The 21,490-nt window shown below is 46.0% G+C and overlaps 1 pseudogene; it reads left to right on the forward strand.

Annotated features, from left to right (window-relative positions):
* Positions 1 to 8,560: 8,560 nt before the first annotated feature.
* Positions 8,561 to 21,490, forward strand: part of LOC123038730 (protein RETARDED ROOT GROWTH, mitochondrial-like) — a 19,504-nt pseudogene continuing 6,574 nt past the window's right edge.

Here is a 21,490-nt window from a genome sequence, read left to right on the forward strand (position 1 = left end):
ATCTACTACTACTAAAATCATCTACTAACTAAGCAAAGAGAGAGGGGGTGGGGGAGGGTGGGGGGCTTATAGAGGGAGAGACGATGGCGGGGAGGTGCTCGGCGACGGAGGTAGGGGCGGCGGCGGGGTTAATTGGGGGATGTGGCGGCAACGTTGAGGTCGAGAGCGGCGGTGAGGTCAAGAGCGGAGGGGGTGGGGGAGGCGGCGGCGATGGTGAGCAGCGGCGGGCGGCGGCGGTGAGGTTGAGGGCGGCCTCGGGAGGCAGCGGTCAGGGCAGGCTCGGGCTCGGGCGGCGGCGAAAGAGGAGTAAGGGAGGAAGGGGAGGAAGGAGGAGTTAGCGAAATTTTGAGCGGGCGGGTGGTTAAGTCGAACTAGCAGTAGCGCACTTTAGGAAACGCGCTATAGCTAAAGTAGCTATAGCGCGTTTCATGGAAACATGCTACTGCTAAGTCTAAGCACGCATCAAAAATATACATTGGTCATCATTGATCTTTTTGTGTAGAATCTAAATAGTCAACATGAATCCTCACTGTACCTGTATAGGTACAGGCGAGGATTCATATTGCAGCCACAAATCCTACACATATAGTTCAATGAAGACCAAGTGCTCGAGGTAGTTTGAGAAGTAACATATTTAAGGTGGTAAACACCTTGTTCTCTTAGCAGTATGGGACTAAACTTAATTAGGTGCAACACTTAGCAACAGCGAGTTTTGCAGAAAAACGCTGCTACTAAGTACTTTAGCAGCAGCGCGTCCATGGAAGGGCGATGCTACTATATCTAGCCTGGAGGCAAATCCGTGGCAACTATAGTAGTAGCGCTTGTTTCACCTAGAGCGCTACTGCTACCTAGTTATTAGTAGCATGTTAAGTTAAGCTCGCTACTGCTAGTTAGCAGTAGCGCCTGTTTTTAAACCGCGCTGCTGATAAGATTCTGTGTATAAGGTTTTCCCTAGTAGTGGATATAAGGGTAAGAAAATCTGATAAGTATGTGTAGTAGTAGCCCCTGAGACTTGAAGCAGTTGGCACAACTAATTTAAGGATCATTGTATGCATAGGTTCTTATAGAGAAGAACACCCATTTATCTCAAGAACTGGAGGAATGTAAGACCCAGCTGAAGGCCGATGTTGCCGAACAAGAGGAATCGAAAAAAGGCCTCTTCTGGTAAGACTAACCTTGTACCAGTTATTTATTCGGCATGGCTTATAAATCTAACAAGAGATGCTGCAGACAATCCCGGGGAGAATCCGAAGATTGTGGAAGAGAATGAGCGACATCTGCGAAGTCACCTTAAGGCGGGCGAGCGTGTGCTGACGAAGGCTATTAAAGAGAGAAATAATCTCCAAGATGCTAATATCCTACTGAGCGTCGAATTAAAAGATGTTCGGGCTTAGCTTGCTGACTCTGTGAAGGAGAACAAGAAGCTTCGACGCAACATTTATAGTAAGTGCGAACTGTATTATAGTTCAGTGAGGAAGCATATTGACAGAGTTATGTGTGTAGGTATGCTGACGGGCCGTCCTGAAGAGGAGATGACCGGATCCGCAGGCGATATGCTGCAAGATTTTTCACAACTGCACGAACGAGCGCGACAGGTGACGCAGGGTATTTCCCAGGCCTTGTGGCCATCCGCTTCCCTGCTAGGAGGCATGAGCGAGCTTGTGGAGATGCTCAAAGGAGTGCGGCGGTGCTTCTGGTTATGGAAGATATCAGCCTGCCGACAAGGTGCAAGGGAAGCCTGGGCCATGGTGAAGACGCGATACGCCAAGGCTGACCCGAACCATATGGCCGAAGTCGGACCGGTGGGGGCAGATGGGCAAGAAATACCTGTAAGTCTGGTATATGACCAAGTAGCGTTAGCAGCAAAGTATTCCCAATAGGATTGTAAGCTAGACAGCCTATTGGATGGTATAGAGGAAGGATATAGCCAATCTAAGTGACTATGTAATTTAAATGGACCTATGTAGTCCCTAGCTGGATTGAAAATCATTTGTCATGGCGGACCTTTTCGCTTCAGCCCCCGGACCCGATAGTCCGAAGTGTATCCGAATACTCGCACAGTTATGAAAAACCGGGGTACACATGGAAACCAGGCGTAGGGGTCATAAGTGCTTGAATAGACAAGTACCCAACTAGTTATATTATATTACATGGGTAGTAAGAAACATCTTCCAGAGAGAATAGTTCCGTTAGGGGTTCCTTTTTGTGGGTGTGCGTGCATCGATGTGCATGTCCGAACTGCGAACAGAAGCGCAGGAAACAAAACATCTGGGGATTCATGTTGTAATAACGAAAACATCTTTTGTTCACCGACCGAATATTCCCTTACGAACGCTAGCTTTAGGCTTCACCCAGTCTGAGGTACACATCCGGCTGAACCCGCAGAGGTGCTCCCCTTATGCCCTAGCCGAATTAACGGGAACGTAGGGCATAAACACAAGAGCCAGGCAACCCAGCATAGCCAAAACTTAAGTCATATCGATGCATATAATGGTGAAAACGGGGCACATATGGAAAGAAAACGCATATGTGGCTGGCAGGGAGCCATTAAAGTGGTTATTTTTAGCTTCCGAATAGGAAGCCCCCAGGTATAGTGTGCATGCATAGTGCGGCCAGAGCGATCGAAGCATCCGTACAGTTTTGTAAGGCTGTGTGTGGAAAGGAAAAGAAGGCGAGAAAGGAAGGAAGAGAACATAATTGAAGAGGCGGAGATGAGGAGACGAACCCTGAGTTCGGCACTAGGCGTAGAATCTTTGGAGTCTGGCCGCGTTCCATGGGTTCGTTTGAGTCTGTTATCGGATGCACTATGTAGATGGTACGCTCCTCCGGTGAGAACTTTATCAATGATGAAGGGACCCTCCCACTTGGGTTTGAGCTTGTCCTTCCTCTTCTCGGGGAGGTGTAGAACTAGTTCGCCAATGTTATAAGTTTTGGCCCGTACTTCTCTGCTTTGATACCTTCGAGCCTGTTGCTGATAGAATGATGAACGGGCTTTTGCTACGTCACGCTCCTCCTCCAGAGCATCTAAGTTGTCCTGCCGATCTAGCTCGGCTTCCTTCTCTTCATACATGCGCACACGAGGTGAGTCATGGATTATGTCGCAGGGTAGCACTGCCTCTGTGTCGTACACCATAAAAAATGGTGTGTATCCGGTGGTACGATTCACCGTGGTCCGCAGCCCCCAGAGTACGGAGTTGAGCTCCTCGACCCAATGCGTGTCTGATTCTTTCAAGGATCGCACTAGTCTAGGTTTGATGCCGCTCATGATGAGACCATTTGCACGTTCGACTTGACCGTTTGTTTGGGGGTGATGGACAGAGGCGTAATTGAGTTTAATGCCCATGTTGCCGCACCAAGTTTTCACCTCATCGGCTGTGAAATTTGAGCCATTCTCGGTAATGATGCTGTGAGGGACACCATAACGGTGTACGACACCTGATATGAAGTCTATCACTGGTTCGGATTCGTCCGTTTTAATTGGTTTGGCTTCTATCCATTTGGTGAACTTATCCACCATGACCAATAAGTATTTTTTTCTTATGGATTCCCCCTTTAAGAGGTCCGACCATATCCGCCCCCAGACCGCAAAGGGCCAAGTTATGGGGATTGTTTGGAGAGCGGTAGGGGGCATATGGCTCTGATTGGTGAAGAGTTGGCAATCAACGCAATGTTGGACGAGGTCCTATGCATCTGCTCAGGCTGTCGGCCAGTAAAAACCTGTACGGAAGCCTTGCTTATGAGTGACCGAGCTGCAGCGTGGTGCCCGCCGAGTCCGGAATGGATTTCGGATAAGAGCTGCCGCCCTTCCTCTTCGGAGATGCATCTTTGGAGCACTCCGGTAGTACTTTTCTTGTAGAGCTCTCCTTCTTGGACTTTGTAGGCCTTAGAGTGTCACACAATACAACGTGCCTCATTTTGGTCCTCAGGGAGCTCTTGCCTATTTAGGTAGGCTAAGAAGGGTTCGGTCCACGGGGCGATGACAGCCATGATTTCGTGGGCCGAAGGTGTTATTTCGGTGGCAGAGCCTCCGATTACGTCAGATGGTTCAGAATTTGGGATTGTGTGCGGAGCCGGACTAATGTTCCTGGACTCCCCTTCCCATACCACGGATGGCTTGAATAGCCTTTCCTAGAATATATTAGGTGGTACGGGGTCGCGTTTAGCGCCAATGCGGGCGAGCACATCCGCCGCTTGATTATTTTCTCTGACCACATGGTGGAATTCGAGCCCCTCGAACCGAGCTGACATCTTGAGGACGGCGTTATGATAAGCCGCCATTTTCAGATCTTTGGCATCGAAGTCTCCATTTATCTGAGATATTGCGAGGTTCGAGTCCCCGCGCACTTCGAGGCGTTGGATGCCCATGGAGACTGCCATCCGAAGACCATGCAACAGAGCCTCATATTCAGCTGCATTGTTGGAGTCTGTGTATAGTATTTGGAGTACATATTGAACCGTGTCTCCGGTGGGGGATGTCAGGACAACACTTGCTCCCAATCCGGCCATCATTTTAGAGCCGTCGAAGTGCATGATCCAATTGGAGTACGCGTCGTACTCTTTAGGGAGTTCGGCTTCTGTTCATTCGGCGACAAAGTCAGCTAGAACTTGCGACTTAATGGCCTGCTGTGGTTTGTATGTTATGTCGAACGGAAGGAGCTCGATAGCCAATTTAGCAATTTGGCCCGTTGCCTCGCGGTTGTTTATTATATCGTTGAGTGGTACTTCAGAGGCCACCATAATCGAACACTCTTGAAAGTAGTGTCGTAGCTTCCGGGATTCCATGAAGACCGCGTACGCTATCTTTTGATAGTGTGGGTACCGAGATTTGCATGGAGTGATGACAGTGGACACGTAATATACCTGCTTTTGGAGCGGGAACTTGTGTCCGTCTGCTTCTCGCTCGACGACGAGCACTGCGCTTACAACTTGGTGTGTTGCGGCTATGTATAATAGCATGGGTTCGCAAGTATTTGGTGCGGTCAGGACTGGATTGGTGGCCAAGAGGGCCTTTATTTCTTCTAGTCCTGTCGTGGCCGCATCCGTCCACTCGAAGTGTTCGGTGCGTCGAAGAAGGCGATAAAGAGGTAGTGCCTTTTCTCCTAATCGGGAGATAAAGCGGCTTAAGGCAGCCACACATCCAGTTAGTTTCTGGATCTTCTTGAGGTCCGTTGGGATAGCCAACTGTGACAGAGCTCGGATTTTTGCCGGATTTTCTTCGATTCCTCTATTGGAGACGATGAAGTAAAGCAATTTCCCGGAGGGTACACCGAAGACACATTTCTCCGGGTTGAGCTTGATGTCGTATGTTCGAAGGTTGTCGAACGTGAGCCTCAGGTCATCAATTAGAGTTTCGATGTGTCTTGTTTTAATGACCACGTCGTCTATGTAAGCCTCTACTGTTTTGCCGATTTGTTTTTCCACACATGTCTGAATCATGCGTTGATAGGTTGCGCCGGCGTTTTTGAGCCCGAAAGGCATGGTATTGAAACAGAAGGGGTCGTATGGCGTAATGAAGGCCGTTGCAGCTTGGTCAGACTCTGCCATCTTGATCTGATGGTATCCGGAGTATGCGTCGAGGAAACACAATGAGTCGTGTCCTGTAGTGGCGTCGATGATTTGATCAATGCGGGGGATGGGGGAGGGATCTTTGGGGCAAGCCTTATTGAGGTCCTTGAAATCGACACATAGGCGCCAGGGTTTGTCCTTCTTTGGTACCATTACCAGGTTTGCCAGCCAATCCGGATGTTTTATATCTTTGATGAATCCGGCCTCTAGTAGCTTGGCTAGCTCTTCTCCCATGGCCTGTTGCTTGGGCTCTGAGAAGCGCCTAAGAGTCTGCTTGACTGGCTTGTATCCTTTCAGAATATTGAGGCTGTGTTCAGCCAGCCTACGTGGGATGCCCGGCATGTCTGAAGGATGCCAGGCGAAAATATCCCAATTCTCCCACAGGAAATTTCGCAGTGCGGCGTCTATTGTGGGGTTCAACTGTGTCCCAATGGAAGATGTCTTTGTAGGGTCCGTTGGGTGGACCTAGAATTTGACTATCTCGTCTGCGGGCTTGAAAGAGGTGGACTTGGGTTGCTTGTCGAGTATCACATCGTCTCTGTCCATTGTGGCTCGCAACATTGTTAGTTCTTCGGCCGCGAGGGCTTCTGATAATGCCTCCAGGGCTAGTGCGGCAGTTTTATTTTCGGCACGGAGTGCGACGTCCGGATCACTAGCTAGAGTGATTATTCCATTGGGCCCAGACATTTTGAGCTTCATGTACCCATAATGGGGTATAGCTTGGAAGCTCGTGAATGCGTCCCGCCATAAAAGGGCGTGGTATCCGCTGCTGAATGGGGCCACTTGGAATGTAATTTCTTCGGACTTGTAATTCTCCGGCGTGCCGAATACCACATCCAGTGTGAGTTTTCCTGCACATCGCGCCTCCCGACTAGGGATGATTCCCCTGAAGGTTGTGCTACTTCGCTCAATGTGGTTCTTGTCAATTTACATCTTGTTGAGGGTTTCCTCGTAGATGAGGTTTAGTCCGCTTCCGCCGTCCATGAGCACTTTAGTGAGTTGTAAGCCGTCCACGATTGGACTAAGCACCAAAGCGGCTGGTGCCCGGACTGTTCGGAATTGAGGTTCGTCACTGGCATTATAAGTTATAGCCATGTCGTTCCATGGGTTTATTGTTGCCACGTGGCAAACTTCGGCGAGACTGCGTTGAGCTCGCTTGCGCCTATTATTTGAGGCGAAAGTCTCGAAGATTGTTAATACCGTATTGTTATTTCCGGCGGGATGTTGTTCTGCTGTATGGTTTATGAGGAGATCCTCGCCACTCTTCGCTACATGCCGAAGTATCCAACATGCTCTAAGGCTATGAGTTGGCGTGGCGTCCAATGTGTTGTGAAGTTTGTAGGGCCCATTGAGCCATTCATCCAATACGATTCCACACCTTGTATCAGGCTTTGGTTTTTTGGTAATTGAATCGGGTGACTTACAAGATTTTGCCCTTTTAGTTCGGACGAGGGGTTGAGTGAGAGCCAGATTGTTCCAAAAGTTTGTTTGGGTTTTCCAAGCACTTTCCATTGTGCAGTATTTCTACACAATGGCCACTAAGTCAGGGAAGTGTACTATGTCACGGAGACTTATAGCGTTGAGGATCCCTTTGTCCGTGCAATTTTTGCAAAAGAGGGAGATTGCGTCTTCCTCGCAACAGTCCTTGACCCTGTTTATCACAAAGAGGAATTTGGCCCAGTAATGATGTACTGTCTCTTGGGGCTCTTGTCTAATATGCGAAAGATTGATTAAATCTGGGTGGGTGGGTGGCTTTGAATTCGAATCCTGACCCAATCCAAGACTCAGGGGCCAAGAAGCTTCCGGGTTTAACAGCTCGGGCTCCGGGATGTTGCCCACTTTCTTCGGCCCGCCACCCGACTCTAAATTCGGGGTTTGGGCCATGTCCTCCGGCGAGCGGGTGTCCGGCTCAGAGAGCTCGGAAACCCGGACATAGTTCATCCTCAAAATAGAGGGAGAATTCGTATGATGCTCTTCCACTACCGCTATCTCATGGGTGACCAGCGGAGAGTAGATCTCCCTTTGGTCGGGTTTAAGCCCGATCCGGTCATAGTCCGTAGCGACGCCCAGGGCGGCGATGCGATCCAAGAGCTCATTAAGGGAGGAGAGCTCCATCGGGTCCATCTGCTCGGCGAATTCCAAATCAATGTGGAGGCTGTTTTTGATGACCTGAGAAGTCATCGCCGGTGCAACAGCCGATCGGGCGGTCATGACGAAGCCGCCCAGCCGGAGAGTTTGGCCTAGGGCCAGGGCTCCACCGGTGGTGATGTTGTCCTTGACAATGAGACGAGCCATCAAGCCTTATAGCGACGACACAGAGGAACTCTCAATGAAAGCACCAATGTCGGTGTCAAAACCGGCGGATCTCGGGTAAGGGGTCCCGAACTATGCGTCTAAGGCTAATGGTAACAGGAGACTGGGAACACGATGTTTTACCCAGGTTCAGGCCCTCTTGATGGAGGTAATACCCTACTTCCTGCTTGATTGATCTTGATGCTATGAGTATTACAAGAGTTGATCTACCACGAGATCGTAGAGGCTAAACCCTAGAAGCTAGCCTATGGTATGCTTGTTGTTGTCCTACGAACTAAACCCTCCGGTTTATATAGACACCGGAGGAGGCTAGGGTTACACAAAGTCGGTTACAGAGAAGGAGATCTATCATACGAATCGCCAAGCTTGCCTTCCACAAAAGGAGAGTCCCATCCGGACACGGGACGACGTCTTCAATCTTGTATCTTCATAGTCCAACAGTCCGGCCAAAGTACATAGTCCGGCTGTCCGGATACCCCCTTATCCAGGAATCCCTCAGCCACCTCTCGCCATGACGCCCACGGCTCTAGCCTTCGGAGCTCGGTCTACTGGGCCTGGATCCGGGCGATGGCCCAGCCCCCGCTACCTCATAGGAGGAGGAGGAATAAGGCATGGTGTGCTACATCCCCTTCCAGGTCTACTTCCTACGAACTTTGTTTGATTTTGTTTATCCAATCTTTTACACAACGGGAGCGACGTGGTAAATCCATCCACCTGGTTGCTAAACTGCATTGTGCTCCACTAATCTGAATTCCCTCCAGAGATCATGGTGAGTGATTTCAGTGTAGCGCCACATATTTTGAGGGCCAAGAATTTTATTTATGTTTGATTATTTGTTGAACATGGTGTATGTACATCAGATACCCTCATTTATCTCCACGTTTTTGTAGGGCATTGGAGTGAAGGACAGTGGATTTCCTATCGCTATGTGGCTATCTTCCTATATGGTTCTTTTGTGCCCTTTAATATTAGTGATGATGATGTTGAGCACTATATTTATATGATCAGAAATCATGATTCGGGATGGCTTTCGGAGATGAGGAAAGACGGTATGTCCAGGCTATTCACGAGCTAGCCTGTTATTGTGTAAATTGCTGGTATGTCCATACCATTCACGAGCTGGCCTGTTATAGTTACTGCTGATATTTGATAAACACCATTGAGGATCAAGAGAATCTCTCTGTTATTTTGTGTTTGTTGTACTGCATTTTTAGCGGTCACAATGCTTTAGCCGAATCCTTATATGGCTTCTGCACTGGGCTTCTTAATTGTTTGCAGAAAACTTTTTAAATTTACCTTAAAACATGTGCAATGTTGTACAAGATGCGATGGGTTATGTGAGTGGCAGTCCATGCACAATTGCATGTTTGAACATGCATGTTTAAAAATATGAGAAGTGTGAGTCAGGCCTCATATTTCAAGAGAGAAAATATCTTGAATGCTTTCTAATTATTTATACATAACAGTCCAAATTATGTAGCTGAACCCGCATAAGTATATAGGCACCAGTCATGCCTAAGATTGCCAGGGACCGACTAGGTGCCCCTGGCCTATAACATAATAGCAACAGAAATATGGCTCTTAGCCCCTAATCCACTTTAGTAATGATGAACATGTATTATCACTACTAGGGAAAACCCTAGCAGTAGCGCGAGTTTTGTGCTCACTAGTAGCGCGGGGTGGCGCGCTACTAATAAGGCGCTACAGCTATTGCTTAGCAGTAATGCGTGCCCGCACGCGCTACTGCTAGGACAAATAGCTGCAGTGTTTGTTCACTCCCACACTACTGCTAATGTAGCTAGTGGCAGCGTGTTTACTCTCCATCGCTACTAGTATTCTTTTTATTTTTTTTATTTTTAGTGTATTTATGCGCCATCGTACAAATATTGGTACAATACCAGTTATGAGGTTTACATCATTATGTCCATAACAGTGTGTCAAATGAAGGTGGATTAGGTTCAAGTGGAGGCAATATGTGGTGCATGTCAAAAGTATACTACTAAACCAAACTTGATCTAGTTTGGACTAGTAGTACTTTCGATGTGCACCACATGTTGCCTCCACTTGAATCTAATCCGCCAGGACAAGCTATTTAATCATCATCATAGTCATAACATCAACAGTAGTTATTTAATCATCATAGTCATAGTGTAGCACATCATCATCTTCAAACTCATTCTAGCTAGCTAATCACCAACAACACTAGCTGCGGTAGCTATCTAATCACCAGCAACACTAGCTAATAAAAATCATCAGAGTCATTGCCACCAATACTAGCTAATCACTCCTGCTGCTCTCTCTCAGGTAAAATAACATAAAACATGTGTAGCAGTCGTTCTTCATCAAGTTGGAGCATGCAGATGAACTTGTCTCCTAATCGTGGGTTGCGCTTCTAATTGCTGTCCCCTGGTACTTCTCTAAGATCGTTCACAATTTTGCTCCAATCTTTCACTATTAAGCATTCCTCGCTATTAGAAATCTTGAATGCACTAAAGTGCATTATAGGATATCTTGGCCGTAAGCTAACAATTCTCATCTGACCTTTAGTCTTGATCCAATGAGGCACAACATTCAGCGGGAGTCCCTGTTGAAGAACATTGTATAGTAACATACTTAGCAATGAAGTTTAGCTTAAAAATAATGTATGCGAAAGATGCACTAAGTACCAATAGTAAAAATCTTACCATCTTTCCTAAATAGATGTGACCGTAGTTCAATATGACCACTATTGGTCGCACGTTTTGAGTACTAAGATTTGCAAGTCCAAAAAAATAACTTGTCTTGATAGTATGAAGATCCTCAAGCCATGAAACGTAATGACTTATCTCCTCGCAGTTTAGTTCAGCCCCGGGACAGTAGTAGGTCCTGTCTACCAAGCGCTGGACAAGTTTGCTTGATTGGAATAAGCTGTCAATAGAAATTAGTTGTCAACTATTTTTGAATAAACAATATCAAAGACATAAATATGGTTGAGAAACTCACATTTTGGTAGAACTGGAGGCGTCTGCACATCGACCCAGATGTCGGTATTACCTTCAATACCATCTTCTGGACGAATATTAAAGGTGATAACCATATCAGGCTCAAATGCATAAGTCTTGCATAGTGCTCGCCATGTTTTGCATCCAAAATAGGTGTAGTCGTCTTCGTTGTATAATTTTGCATGGAAAATATAACCATGCTCGGTCTTCAAATAAACTTTCTTTACCACTATAGTGGTTGTCATAGAACTGAAACCTATCTTATCCAATACAAAAACTCTTCCATGGCAGGGGATACGCTAGTAGAATAGTAAAAAAAATATAAGTTGAAGCAAATGAAGCAGATGTCATGCTTAATTACGAAAGAAGACTTGTCGTTGTGACTTACTGTATCCACTTCGAAGTTCTCGTCCAGCTTGATGTTGAAGCGCCTATCATCATCTAGGAAGATTCCGTCGCACAGGCCGCACTTGTCTTCGCAGTATTTGCAAATACTGAAATCCTTTTCATCGTCAGACATTTCCTATGTTCATAGTTAAAACATTAACTGAAAATCGATCGAAGACAACTACCAGGATACTCAACACACAAATCCGGGGCACTCAATATTTCCTACGTATTCTGGCACAAATCATGCCAAAATTCACGGAAAAATCCGGCATGACCTTTGCTAAAATAGGACATATCGAGCGCCTGAAATTTGCCGGAACGGATATGAATCAACACTCCGGAAAAACATAGGCCACTCGGATGTGTAACCTGCAAACATGACCGGCCACTTGGGAAAGCACATATCCTATTTGACCAACACAAGATATACATTTCAAAATATCTTATAGGACTCAAATTAGCATGCATTCAATAAGCAAAAGTAAATCATCTCATGCGTACGTACATCGTCGAATATTATCACTAATACATCCCGAATAGTATCATACATATAACATCACTAATACAACTAAAACCCTAGCACATGACGGGTATCGGCGCGGGCGGTGGACACCCACAGAGAAGGAACCATCACGGGATCATAGCTCCAGTGAGATCCCTGGAGAACCTGCCAGGTATTGGAGAACATGTGCTCCAACGCAAACAAGTAGCGATGGACGTGCGCGTCCTCCTCACTGACACGGTGACGCACCACCTCCGCGGGGTCCTCGAGCCTCTGGACCGTCATTGGCCCATGCGACCGCCACCAAAGAAGGTTCGGGTCAACAACAGTCTGGCTCCTCACCAACCTGCGCCCCCCGGTAGGTAGCGCATCCCAGTACCACCCCGGCGGAGCCCAGTCCCGGACATGGCCCATCTGGTCAAGCAGGTGTCGTCCTCCGCCGACTCGACGACGAGGATGCGGGATAGGCATCGTCCACGTCGATGCAGGGAAAATTGCTTTAACTAAAAAAATAGCAACAAGTTCTTACTAACTAGTTCTATTAATTCAATTAGTTCTTACTAAAAATAAACTTACTATAAATAAAAATAAACTAGTACCTAATTAGTACCTAGTTCTTACTAACTAATTAGTACCTAGGAACTACTGCCCTAATTGCCATATAAGTATCCATTTTTTAACTAGGGTTCGTACTACCTAATTAAATAGGGTTAATACTAATTGTAATTAACTAACTAGCACTAAAAATAGCCTAGGGTTCATACTAACTAGCACTAAATAGCTAGGGTTCATACTAAGCAGAGAAGAGGGAAGGGGAGAGTGCTTACAGAGGGCGAGGCGGGGTCGGGGGAGACAGCGGCGAGGCGGGTCGAGGGAGACGGCGGCGGAGAGCGAGGGCAGGGCTCCGGCAAGGTCGAGGTCGAGGAGGAGGAGGCACAGGCACGCGACGACATCGAGGGGCAGACTCCGGCGGAGAATGAGGGCAGGGCCTCCGGCGAGGGCGAGGGGAGGGGCTCCGGCGAAGGCGACGAGGGGGAGAAGAGAGAGTGGGGAATTGGGGGAGGAAGCAGAGGAGAGGGAAGGCCGCGCGGGGGGTTAGGTGAAAATAGCTTTAACAGTAGCGTGGGGAGCGAAAATGCGCTGCTGCTAAAATCCGTAGTAGTAGCGCTGTTTTTAGAAGGGCGCTACAACTATACCTAGCACGTCGGGAACGGTGTGGCAATTATAGTAGTAGCGCGTTCTGTTCCTGCCGCGCTACTGCTAAGTGGCTAACAGTACCGCCCTTTAAGCCAACGCGCTACTGCTAAGTAGCAGTAGCGCCTCATTTTAACACGCGCTACTGGTAAGATTTTGTGTATAAGGTTTTCCCTAGTAGTGTATATTCTCACATGATAACATTTATTTAATTGTTACCAGATTATGCAGTAGTCGAAAAGTCATCCCTGACAACTTGGATGAAAGGAGCTCTTGATTATATAGTTCTTAAAAGTTTAGACACTTTTGGATTTCGGATAATTTCAAGTGTTCTTGGTCAAAGTATCGCTCTTGATCTTTACATACGGCAGTTACTGTGACTGAGCAAAGTCAACAAATTGTTTCCATGTGGTTGCACGGTTTCAAGTTCTAAGACACTACTTCAATAGGTCGATGATATGGTTGAGGAATTTACTAAAATCACTCGTATCATGGAGAAGACTGGCAACTGCACAATGAAAAGAAAGAAGCTCTTTCAACTTATGGGCAAGGCTAATTCTAATCTTGCAGATGTTATCATTAGACTTGGCTGACAGGTATGTAAGTGTTGCACTCCCTCCTACATATTATATATCATATACCATATATTTTAGCAGTGTGTGTGTGCTGTCATTTTCTAGAAGGAAGGAATTTCATAATATGTGTTGTGTTCTATTCTGGAACAGAAGTCATGTAACTATCAAAAATTAAGTAGACATGACTTGACATCTTAGCCAGGTACGACTATATAATATCTATAGACTAGTTTGATACTCACATGGTACTGTTGGGGAACGTAGTAATTTCAAAAAAATTCCTACGCACACGCAAGATCATGGTGATGCATAGCAACGAGAGGGGAGAGTATTGTCCACGTACCCTCGTAGACCGAAAGTGAAGCGTTATGACAACGCGGTTGATGTAGTCGTCCGTCTTCACGATCCGACCGATCCAAGTACCGAACGTACAGCACCTCCGAGTTCAGCACACGTTCAGCTCTATGACGATCCCCGGAGTACGATCCAGCAGGGTGTCGGGGATGAGTTCCGTCAGCATGACGGCGTAGTGATGATGATGATGTTCTACCATCGCAGGGCTTCGCCTAAGCACCGCAACGATATGACAGAGGTGGAATATGGTGGAGGGGGGCACCGCACACGGCTAAGAAACGATCACGAAGATCAACTTGTGTGTCCTGGGGTGCCCCCCTGCCCCCGTATATAAAGGGGGGAGGGGGGAGGTGCGGCCGGGCCCCTAAGGGTGCGCCTGGAGGAGTCCTACTCCCACCGGGAGTAGGACTCCCCCCTCTTGCCTTGTTGGAGAAGGAAGGGGAAAGGGAGAAAGAGGAAAGGGGGGCGCCCCCCCCCCCCTCCTTGTCCTATTCGGACTACGGGGGGAGGGGGCGCGCAGCCTGCCCTGGCCGGCCCTCCTCTTCTCCCTTATGGCCCATGTAGGCCCATTAACCCCCGGGGGGGTTCCAGTAACCCCCCGGTACTCCGGAAAAATCCCGATTTCACCCGAAACGATTCCGATATCCAAATATAGGCTTCCAATATATCAATCTTTATGTCTCGACCATTTTGAGACTCCTCGTCATGTCCGTGATCATATTCGGGACTCCGAACAACCTTTGGTACATCAAAAATTATAAACTCATAATAAAGCTGTCATCGTAACGTTAAGCGTGCGGACCCTACGGGTTCGAGAACTATGTAGACATGACCTAGAGCTGTTTCCGATCAATAACCAATAGCGGAACATGGATGCTCATATTGGCTCCCACATATTCTACGAAGATCTTTATCGGTCAGACCGCATAACAACATACGTTGTTCCCTTTGTCATCGGTATGTTACTTGCCCGAGATTTGATCGTCGGTATCCAATACCTAGTTCAATCTCGTTACCGGAAAGTCTCTTTACTCGTTCCGTAGTACATTATCTCACAACTAACTCATTAGTTGTAATTCTTGCAAGGCTTAAGTGATGAGTATTACCGAGTGGGCCCAGAGATACCTCTCCGACAATCGGAGTGACAAATCCTAATCTCGAAATATGCCAACCCAACAAGTACCTTCGGAGACACCTGTAGAGCACCTTTATAATCACCCAGTTACGTTGTGACGTTTGGTAGCACACAAAGTGTTCCTCCGGTAAACAGGAGTTGCATAATCTCATAGTCATAGGAACATGTATAAGTCATGAAGAAACCAATAGCAGGATACTAAACGATCAAGTTCTAAGCTAACGGAATGGGTCAAGTCAATCACATCATTCTCCTAATGATGTGGTCCCATTAATCAAATGACAACACATGTCTATGGTCAGGAAACATAACCATCTTTGATCAACGAGCTAGTCAAGTAGAGGCATACTAGTGACACTCTGTTTGTCTATATCTTCACACAAGTATTATGTTTCCGGTTAATAATTCTAGCATGAATAATAAACACTTATCATGATATAAGGAAATAAATAATAACTTTATTATTGCCTCTAGGGCATATTTGCTTCAGTCTCCCACTTGCACTAGAGTCAATAATCTAGATTACATAGTAATGATTCTAACACCCATGGAGTCTTGGTGTTGATCATGTTTTGCTCATGGAAGAGGCTTAGTCAACGGGTCTGCAACATTCAAATCTGTATGTATCTTGCAAATTTCTATGTCTCCCACCTGGACTAGATCCCGGATGGAATTGAAGCGTCTCTTGATGTGCTTGGTTCTCTTGTGAAATCTGGATTCCTTCGCTAAGGCAATTGCTCCAGTATTGTCACAAAAGATTTTCATTGGACCCAATGCACTAGGTATGACACCTAGATCGGATATCAACTCCTTCATCTAGACTCCTTCATTTGTTGCTTCTGAAGCAGCTATGTACTCCGCTTCACACGTAGATCCCGCCACGACGCTTTGTTTAGAACTGCACCAACTGACAGCTCCACCGTTCAATGTAAACACGTATCTGGTTTGCGATTTAGAATCGTCCGGATCAGTTTCAAAGCTTGCGTCAACGTAACCATTTACGATGAGCTCTTTGTCACCTCCATATATGAGAAACATATCCTTAGTCCTTTTCAGGTATTTCAGGATGTTCTTGACCGCTGTCCAGTGATCCACTCCTGGATTACTTTGGTACCTCCCTGCTAGACTTATAGCAAGGCACACATCAGGTCTGGTACACAGCATTGCATACATGATAGAGCCTATGGCTGAAACATAGGGAACATCTTTCATCTTCTCTCTATCTTCTGCAGTGGTCGGGCTTTGAGTCTTACTCAACTTCACACCTTGTAACATAGGCAAGACCCCTTTCTTTGCTTGATCCATTTTGAACTTCTTCAAAACTTTGTCAAGGTATGTGCTTTGTGAAAGTCCAATTAAGCGTCTTGATCTATCTCTATAGATCTTAATGCCCAATATGTAAGCAGCTTCACTGAGGTCTTTCATTGAAAAACTCTTATTCAAGTATCCATTTATGCTATCCAGAAATTCTATATCATTTCCAATCAGTAATATGTCATCCACATATAATATCAGAAATGCTACAGAGCTCCCACTCACTTTCTTGTAAATACAGACTTCTCCAAAAGTCTGTATAAAACCAAATGCTTTGATCACACTATCAAAGCATTTATTCCAACTCCGAGCGGCTTGCACCAGTCCATAAATGGATCGCTAGAGCTTGCACACTTTGTTAGCTCCCTTTGGATCGACAAAACCTTCTGGTTGCATCATATACAACTCTTCTTCCAGAAACCCGTTCAGGAATGCAGTTTTGACATCCATCTGCCATATTTCATAATCATAAAATGCGGCAATCGCTAACATGATTCGGACATACTTAAGCATCGCTACGGGTGAGAAAGTCTCATCGTAGTCAATCCCTTGAACTTGTCGAAAAGCTTTTGCGACAAGTCGAGCTTTGTAGACAGTAACATTACCGTCAACGTCAGTCTTCTTCTTGAAGATCCATTTATTTTCAATTGCTTGTCTATCATTGGGAAAGTCAACCAAAGTCCACACTTTGTTCTCATACATGGATCCCATCTCAGATTTCATGGCCTCAAGCCATTTTTCGGAATCTGGGCTCACCATCGCTTCTTCATAATTTGTAGGTTCATCATGTCTAGCAACATGACTTCCAGAACAGGATTATCGTACCACTCTGGTGCGGATTTTATTCTGGTTGATCTACGAGGTCCAGTAATAACTTGATCTGAAGTTCCATGATCATCATCATTAACTTCCTCACTAATTGGTGTAGGTGTCGCAAGAACAGATTTCTGTGATGAGCTACTTTCCAATAAGGGAGCAGGTACAGTTACCTCATCAAGTTCTACTTTCCTCCCACTCACTTCTTTCGAGAGAAACTCCTTCTCCAGAAAGTTTCCGAACTTAGCGACAAATGTTTTGCCTTCGGATCTGTGATAGAAGGTGTACCCAACAGTCTCCTTTGGGTATCCTATGAAGACACATTTCTCCGATTTGGGTTTGAGCTTATCAGGTTGAAGCTTTTTCACATAAGCATCGTAGCCCCAAACTTTCAGAAACGACAACTTTGGTTTCTTGCTAAACCATAGTTCATAAGCGTTGTCTCAATGGATTTTGATGGTGCCCTATTTAACGTGAATGCAGCCGTCTCTAAAGCATAACCCCAAAACAATAGCGGTAAATCAGTAAGAGACATCATAGATCGCACCATATCAAGTAAAGTACGATTACGACGTTCAAACACACCATTACGCTGTGGTGTTCCGGGTGGCGTGAGTTGCGAAACTATTCCGCATTGTTTCAAATGTAGACCAAACTCGTAACTCAAATATTCTCCTCCACGATCAGATCGTAGAAACTTTATTTTCTTGTTACGATGATTTTCAACTTCACTCTGAAATTCTTTGAACTTTTCAAATGTTTCAGACTTATGTTTCATTAAGTAGATATATCCATATCTGCTCAAATCATCTGTGAAGGTGAGAAAATAATGATATCCGCCACGAGCCTCAACATTCATTGGACCACATACATCTGTATGTATGATTTCCAACAAATCTGTTGCTCTCTCCATTGTACCGGAGAACGGCATTTTAGTCATCTTGCCCATAAGGCATGGTTCGCAAGTACCAAGTGATTCATAATCAAGTGGTTCCAAAAGCCCATCAGTATGGAGTTTCTTCATGCGCTTTACACCGATATGACCCAAACGGCAGTGCCACAAATAAGTTGCACTATCATTATCAACTCTGCATCTTTTGGTTTCAACATTATGAATATGTGTATCACTACTATCGAGATTCAATAAAAATAGACCACTCTTCAAGGGTGCATGACCATAAAAGATATTACTCATATAAATAGAACAACCATTATTCTCTGATTTAAATGAATAACCGTCTCGCATCAAACAAGATCCAGATATAATGTTCATGCTCAACGCTGGCACCAAATAACAATTATTCAGGTCTAAAACTAATCTCGAAGGTAGATGTAGAGGTAGCGTGCTGACCGCGATCACATCGACTTTGGAACCATTTCCCACACGCATCGTCACCTCGTCCTTAGCCAATCTTCGCTTAATCTGTAGTCCCTGTTTCGAGTTGCAAATATTAGCAACAGAACCAGTATCAAATACCCAGGTGCTACTGCGAGCATTAGTAAGGTACACATCAATAACATGTATATCACATATACCTTTGTTCACCTTGCCATCCTTCTTATCCGCCAAATACTTGGGGCAGTTCCGCTTCCAGTGACCAGTCTGATTGCAGTAGAAGAACTCAGTTTCAGGCTTAGGTCCAGGCTTGGGTTTCTTCTCCTGGGCAGCAACTTGCTTGTTGTTCTTCTTGAAGTTTCCCTTCTTCTTGCCTTTGCCCTTTTTCTTGAAACTAGTGGTCTTGTTAACCATCAACACTTGATGCTCCTTCTTGATTTCTACCTCTGCAGCTTTTAGCATCGCGAAGAGCTCGGGAATATTCTTTTCCATCCCTTGCATATTATAGTTCATAACAAAGCTCTTGTAGCTTGGTGGCAGTGATTGGAGAATTCTATCAATGACGCTATCATCCGAAAGATTAACTCCCAGCTGAATCAAGTGATTATTATACCCAAACATTTTGAGTATATGCTCACTAACAGAACTGTTCTCCTCCATCTTGCAGCTGTAGAACTTATTGGAGACTTCATATCTCTCAATCCGGGCATTAGCTTGAAATATTAACTTCAACTCTTGGAACATCTCATATGCTCCATGACGTTCAAAACGTCGTTGAAGACCCGGTTCTAAGTTGTAAAGCATGGCACACTGAACTATAGAGTAGTCATCAGCTTTGCTCTGCCAAATGTTCACAACATCTGGCGTTGCTCCAGCAGCAGGCCTGGCACCCAGCGGTGCTTCTAGGACGTAATTCTTCTGTGCAGCAATGAGGATAATCCTCAAGTTACGGACCCAGTCCGTATAATTGCTACCATCATCTTTCAACTTTGCTTTCTCAAGGAACGCATTAAAATTCAATGGAACAACAGTACGGGCCATCTATCTACAATCACCATAGACAAGCAAGATACTATCAGGTACTAAGTTCATGATAAATTTAAGTTCAATTAATCATATTACTTAAGAACTCCCACTTAGAAAGACATCTCTCTAATCCTCTAAGTGATTACGTGATCCATATCAACTACACCATGTCCGAGCATCACGTGAGATGGAGTAGTTTCAATGGTGAACATCAATATGTTGATCATATCTATTATATGATTCACGCTCGACCTTTTGGTCTCCGTGTTCTGAGGCCATATCTGTTATATGCTAGGCTCGTCAAGTTTAACCTGAGTATTCCGCGTGCGCAACTGTTTTGCACCCGTTGTATTTGAACGTAGAGCCTATCACACCCGATCATCACGTGGTGTCTCAGCACGAAGAACTTTCGCTCCAATGGTGCATACTCAGGGAGAACACTTCTTGATAATTTTAGTGAGAGATCATCTTAAAATGCTACCGTCAATCAAAGCAAGATAAGATGCATAAAGGATAAACATCACATGCAATCAATATAAGTGATATGATATGGCCATCCTCATCTTGTGCTTGTGATCTCCATCTCCGAAGCACCTCCATGATCACCATCATCACCGGCACGACACCTTGATCTCCATCGTAGTATCATTGTCGTTTACACCGTCTATTGCTTCTACGACTATCGCTACCGGTTAGTGATAAAGTAAAGCAATTACAGGGCGTTTGCATTTCATACAATAAAGCGACAACCATATGGCTCCTGCCAGTTGCCGATAACTTCGGTTACAAAACATGATCATCTCATACAATAAAATATAGCATCACGTCTTGACCATATCACATCACAACATGCCCTGCAAAAACAAGTTAGACGTCCTCTACTTTGTTGTTGCAAGTTTTACGTGGCTGCTATCGGCTTAGCAAGAACCGTTCTTACCTACGCATCAAAACCACAATGATAGTTTGTCAAGTTGGTGTTGTTTTAACCTTCCCAAGGACCGGGCGTAGCCACACTCGGTTCAACTAAAGTTGGAGAAACAGACACCCGCTAGTCACCTATGTGCAAAGCACGACGGTAAAACCAGTATCGCGTAAGCGTACGCGTAATGTCGGTCCGGGCCGCTTCATCCAACAATACCGCTGAACCAAAGTATGACATGCTGGTAAGCAGTATGACTTGTATCGCCCACAACTCACTTGTGTTCTACTCGTGCATATAACATCAACGCATAAAACCTAGGCTCGGATGCCACTGTTGGGGAACGTAGTAATTTCAAAAAAATTCCTACGCACACACAAGATCATGGTGATGCATAGCAATGAGAGGGGAGAGTTGTCCACGTAACCTCGTAGACCGAAAGCGGAAGCATTATGACAACGCGGTTGATGTAGTCGTACGTCTTCACGATCCGACCGATCCAAGTACCGAACGTACAGCACCTCTGAGTTCAGCACACGTTCAGCTCGATGACGATCCCAGGACTCCGATCCAGCAGGGTGTTGGGGATGAGTTTCGTCAGCACGACGGCATGGTGACGATGATGATGTTCTACCAACGCAGGGCTTCGCCTAAGCACCGCAACGATATGACCGAGGTGGAATATGGTGGAGGGGGGCACCGCACACGGCTAAGGAACGATCACGAAGATCAACTTGTGTGTCCTGGGGTGCCCCCCTGTCCCCGTATATAAAGGAGGGAGGGGGAGGTGCGGTCGGACCCCTAGGGGTGCGCCTGGAGGAGTCCTACTCCCACCGGGAGTAGGACTCCCCCCTCTTCACTACTGGAACCAGCTACTTTGCCATCTGCCAGATCTTTGTTGTCCGCTAGCGGACGGCAATGAAGCTCTTTGCCATCAGCTACCGAAAAGCAGACGGCAAAGAAAGAGCTGACGGTAAAGAATGTCTTTGCCATCAGCCATCTCTTTGCCGTTAGCTAGCGGGCGGCAAAGAATCTTTGCCGTCAGCTAGCGGACGGCAAAGAGGGGGGTG

Source organism: Triticum aestivum, chromosome 2B (genome assembly GCF_018294505.1).
Source record: "Triticum aestivum cultivar Chinese Spring chromosome 2B, IWGSC CS RefSeq v2.1, whole genome shotgun sequence".
Classification (NCBI taxonomy): domain Eukaryota; kingdom Viridiplantae; phylum Streptophyta; class Magnoliopsida; order Poales; family Poaceae; genus Triticum; species Triticum aestivum.